Genomic DNA, 6,000 nt, shown 5'->3' with positions numbered 1-6,000 from the left:
GTTTGGATCCTGTAGTAAATCACTGAGCTGCTTCACTCCTGATTCTCCAGGATCATTTCCTGTGAGATCCAGCTCTATCAGGTGTGAAGGGTTTGATCTCAGAGCTGAAGACAGAGCTTTATAACCTTCTTCAGTGATACTGCAGTCTGAAAGTCTATGAGAAAATCACAGATTGTCACACAAGTACATGTTCTAGAATGAAGAAAATAAAATGATGTACTACAGGGATTTTGGACTGAATGGACTCTTTTCACAGTAAAGCTGGGTAAAGCTATATACTGGTGAACTCAAACTACATCAAATGCTATTTTTATTTTTTGCAGTTTTATTTTTCCACAATTATAAACTACAGTTGCAATCAAAATACTGCAGTACTTTAGAAATACAAGCTTTTCTGAAGATCCAGCATAAAATCTAAATTGCATCTATAACAGTTCAGTTTTAAAAGCCATATATTAAAAGTCATAATGTCAATATATAACCTTATATAATGTATTATTTTTGAGTTTTAAGATTTGAATAACAGAGCTGTCAAAATTATTCAACCCTTATTTAACATTGCTGTTTTACTTGGCAGTCTAAAGCCTCCAGGTTTTCATCCAAAATATCTTCAATTGTGTTCCAAAGACGAACAAAGCTTCTACGGGTTTGGAACGACATTCATTTTGGAGTGGAGTATCTCTTATTTGCATGGTGTGGAATAAAAAACACAATTATGTCTTAAGAAACTCTATTAAAACAGAATTAGCTTGAGCTGTTACACATACACAGAGTCAACCCATGCATGTGCTGAAGTCAACAGAGATCTCACAACGTTATGGAGAAGCTGTAGAGAATATACAACTGTATTACTTTAGAAAGTCTTTAAAGGCTGTAAGAAGATTTCCAAGACATTAAAAACTCTTTAAGCCTTATTCCTTATCTTAAAGTATGTCGTACCAGAAAACCTTTTTAGGGTGTTGAAGAAAAAACAATAAACCATATATGGTGACAACACCTCCCTTTATAAATCATGTGAATGTATTATGTCCTCACCGAAATCATGGAAAAAGAAAGCAGTACTGACTGAGAAGCCATTCTGTGCTCTCACCAAACAGATCAGCGCTCTTTTTTTTTTTTTTAAACGCTCTCGGTACAGCGCATGGTTTGCCTAATCTTCCAGCATAGCCAGATCAGTCATGACACTATAGCCACATTTCAAATGACTTCCTGGCTGCATGCAAAAAATGGCTTCTTATTATTTTTGTCTTGTTTTTTGATAAAACAATCAAGATGAATTTACTATATAAGCAAAATATATATTTAGTCTTGTTTCCTGGGGGGATAAAAAAAGACTAAATATCTTATCTAACTTGAACTATTAATTTATACATTTAGTATTTGCAATTAAAGGACACGGGAAAGACGCAGCAGCACTTTCTTTTTGTAGTATTGCCATTCTAGCACTAGATTCTCTGCTTAAGCATGCTCAGAGTTGTGCTTATATTTACACACATTCCTATGTTAAAGTACAATATGGAAGATCCCACACTTTGCATGAGACTGTTCTTACGCACTCATTACACACACATCTGTGCGTATATACTGTTGATAAATGAGGGCCCTGTAATGTAGAGTTTATGCTGGAATTAAAGCCTGCAAATTTCCAAAATTTAAATGAAAAAAACACTATTGATTGTCACAAAACTTACCTCAGTATCTCTAATTTGCAGTTTATATTCTTCAGTCCAGTGCAGAGTAGCTTCACTCCTGAGTCCTGCAGATTATTATTGTTCATGTTCAGCTCTTTCAGATTGGTATCTGATCCAAGAACTGAAGCCAGAGCTAGACAGCTTTTGTCAGTTAAGCCACAATCATTTAGCCTAAAAGAGAAATAAATCAAATCACAAGGTTTTGATACATGAAATACATTTGTTAAATACAAAAAAATCTATTTATACTAATTTTTTGATTAACAGTAAATATACTGCATATATATTAGAATTGTATTGATTTAAATTTCCTACATAAAACAAACTAGCATGCTTGAATAAAACTTTTTTAATAACAGGTAGTAAATTAATAACAGGCTTATATCATTTATGGCAATGAGTTATATATTTAAAAGTGCTGCTCTATCTTGATGAGTTTCTTTGTTGTTTGTAGTTAGAATATTCTTATTTTCGTTACTTTTGTTTGAAAGTATAATTTTTCCATAAGCATAGCACATACCCAACTGTACCATAACCGTGACCATAAAACTGTGATACAAACCGAACCATGAAAAAGTTGAACCGTTTCACCCCTAGTATCAATGTAGATTAATGCAATTTTAAGATGAGAACAAAACATGACAAGATATATTAAATAACTTACAGAGCTCTTTTGCAGGTTTTGATGACCGCTGATAATCTGATGAGACACTCGTCTGATTTCTTGAATTTCTGAAGCTCAAACTCCTCCAACTCCTCGTCTGATGTCAACAACACAAAGACCAAAGCAGACCACTGGGCAGGTGAAAGATCAGCAGATGAGAGACTTCCTTTGCTAAGGTGGGTCTGAATGTCTTCCACCAGAGTTTGGTCGTTCAGTTCATTCAGACAGTAGAACAGATTGATGGATCTCTCTGGAGACAGATTAGACTCTAATTTCTGCTTGATGTACTGAACTATTTCCTTTTTGCTCTGCTCATTTCTATTTTCCAGTGTCAACAGACCCTGTAAGAGTTTCTGATTGGACTGGAGTGACAAACCAAGGAGGAAACGAAGAAAAAGATCCAGGTGTCCATTATCACTCTCTAGAGCCTTGTCCACTGCAGTCTTGAGCAAATCAATCATGGTTTCACTTTTGTTTTCCTGTTCTGCAGAGTCTTGACCAAACACATATTTCTTGTTGATGTCTAGAAACAGATGTGCATAAAGGGCTGCAATAAACTCTTGAATGCTCAAGTGAACGAAGCAGTACATGGTACCAAGAGTGATCCCTGTTTCCTCCTTAAAGATCTGGGTACACATGCCTGAGTACACTGATGCCTTATAGACGTCAATACCACAGGCTTCCAGATCTGTGTCATAGAAGATCACATTGTTTCTTTCCAGCTGATCAAATGCCAGTTTCCCCAGTGAAAAGATGGCATCTTTATCCCAGGAAACATCTGGTGTATATTCTCCATCATACTTTCGTCTGCTCTGCTGGATCTGAAATCTGAGGAAGTGTGTGTACATTTGTGTCAGAGTCTTAGGAGTGTCTTCAGTATTTGACTCCCGCAGTGTTTTGGAGACATCATCAGTCTGATTGTTTTTCACAACATTATTTCTTTTCTCCTCTGAAATGTTCTGGAGAACAGTGGCTGAAATCCAGCAGAAGACTGGGATGTGGCACATGATAAAGAGACTCTTTGATTGTTTAACATGATCAATGATTTCTTTGGCCTCATTTTCATCCGTGAATCTTTTTCTGAAGTACTCCTCCTTTTGTGCATCATTGAATCCTCGTATCTCTGTCAGCCGGTCGATACAGTCAGGAGGAATCTTACTGGCAGCTGCTGGTCTGCTGGTGATCCAGATGAGAGCAGAAGGAAGCAGATTTCCCTTGATGAGGTTCGTCAGGAGAACATCCAGAGAGGCTGGTGAGGAAACATCAGACCATGTCTCATTATCCTTAAAGTTTACAGGAAGACGACATTCATCCAATCCATCAAGAATGAACAAGACTTTGAATTGATTTCTTCTTGTAAGGTTCAGTCCTTTTGTCTCTGGGAAAAACTGAGTTATAAGGTCCATCAAACTTAGTTTTTCTTGCTCCTTTAAGTTCATCTCTCTAAATGGAAGAGGAAATATGAAGCTGATATCTTGATTTTCTTTTCCTTCGGCCCAATCCAGAACAAACTTCTGCACAGAGACTGATTTTCCGATGCCAGCAACTCCTTTTGTCAGTACAGTTCTGATCTGCTTGTCTTGTTCAGGTGCTTCAAACAAATGTTTGCACTCAACCTGTATCTCCTGTGATTCATGACGTCTGGAAGCAACTTCAATCTGTCTCACCTCATGTTCAGTATTGACCTGTTCACTACAACCCTGAGTGATATAGAGATCTGTGTAGATGTTCTTCAGAAGTGTAGAGTCACCTTGCTTTGCAATTCCTTCAAACACACATTGATACTTCTTCTTTAGGCTACACTTTAGCTGATGAATGAAGATCAGCTCATCTAAACAGAAACAAAAATACAGATATTGTTTAGTCTTATTTTCTCTCTACATATCAGTGGGTTGATCCAAAATGAGCATGTGCCTGCGGTCACCCGCAGTTGTCCGCGGTTATGAGTCATCCAAAAATATTTGTAATGATATTCGGGTCGCGGTCGGTCGGGTCGTTTGGAATAAAAGTGCCAATTAAACCTTTGTAATTAATATAGTACTAGACACAATTTTGAAATACATAGGCCTACACTTTATTGGCTGAATAACTGGTGAAGATGAAGCACGAGCTCAGTCTGCAGGTAGAGGTGGAAGCGGCACAAGAAAAGGTGAAGATGCTGTTTTTGGTAAAACATGATTTTGACGACTTCATTAAGTTTTGTTTTATAGAAAACTCTTTTTAACCCTCTGGAGTCGATTAACGCATATACACGTTATGAGTCATTTTCTGATTCTCCGTGAATACTCAATGAAGAGACATGAGAGAGATATCTATAGAAAGCCTGACATGTCTACTTTAAAACTAAACAAGTGCTGCCGAAGACAAATATTCTGTGATAAAGTAATCCATATGAAAACAATGCGATGTCTGTTTTTCACGTCTCCCTTCATTATATCTAATGTGACCACGCCCCCTCGCTGAACGCGCTATTCAGATTCAAACTGAAGCGTGCGGCTTGTATACGCCCACACAGAAGAAAAAGCAGCCAGACTGTTCTTCAAGTTCTTTTATTTTACTGTTTGCTTCGCGATGAGAGGAATAAGACATAATTCACCCCAAAAAGATGTGATGTGGTTGAGGATTTGAGAAATGGATTTCCTCAGAAAAAAAGAATGAAGCTCTTTATTCAGCAGAGATCATAAACATGAGTAAGTCTCTTTTTATTTATTTATATACTTGTACTAGTTTTCACATAACGTGTAAACATTTTACTAGTTAGACTTTTTCCAAAGACTTTTTCCAAACTATAATTCCTGACTAAATGTATAATCAAGTGAAACATTATGAAGATTCAGTAACAATATAGCTACAATACTATACCATTCAAAAGCTTGATGTAAATAATATAAATGTAACAAATCAATGTAACCGTAACAAATGTAATAATGCTGTCCTTTCAATTTATCCCCCCTAATAAACCTGAAAAAAAATGTTCTCCGCTCTTTTCAACATTATTAATAATAATAATGATGATAATAATAACAATAATTGTTATTTTTTTTGTAGAAAATCAGATTGTTAAGATAAAGATTTTCGTTTTCTATAAATTGTATCTTAATTTTGATCAATGTTTTATCAATTAATTGCCCATTTTTTATAAATTAGAAGCAAATATAGCAGACAATGTAATGAGGCCGCGCCGGCACGATCACTTGCATGTGACCTGGAGGACGCCAAAACTCAGCGTGTGCCTCACAGATTTGAGAAATATAGGCCATATATTACAGAAAGCTTGAAATGTCTACTTTTAAACTAAAATATTAAACTAAAATAAATAGGCTACTCTCTGATTATGTAATCCATTTGAAATGTGCATTTCTCTCTGGCGTTCATGGCGAGTCTGCATCGTCAACTTCATCTTTGCAGCAACACAGAAAACACCAGTTTATTACTAAACAATTAAATGTCTCCTTGCATATTTTGGAACCAGCAGGCCATTCTGGGTTGAGCGAGACCCCACGGAATGAGCGAGCAGAGCGTAATATATGGAGAAATGCACTCTCCGCTCACAAGCTCTGATCGGAACAAACCAGAGCCTCACTATCTGCGGAACAGAAACATCAAAATAGACATAGCCAGACTAGACTATTTTAGAACAAATTA

Source organism: Carassius auratus, unplaced genomic scaffold (genome assembly GCF_003368295.1).
Source record: "Carassius auratus strain Wakin unplaced genomic scaffold, ASM336829v1 scaf_tig00020785, whole genome shotgun sequence".
NCBI classification, from domain to species: Eukaryota; Metazoa; Chordata; class Actinopteri; order Cypriniformes; family Cyprinidae; genus Carassius; species Carassius auratus.
This window is presented reverse-complemented; position numbering follows the sequence as displayed.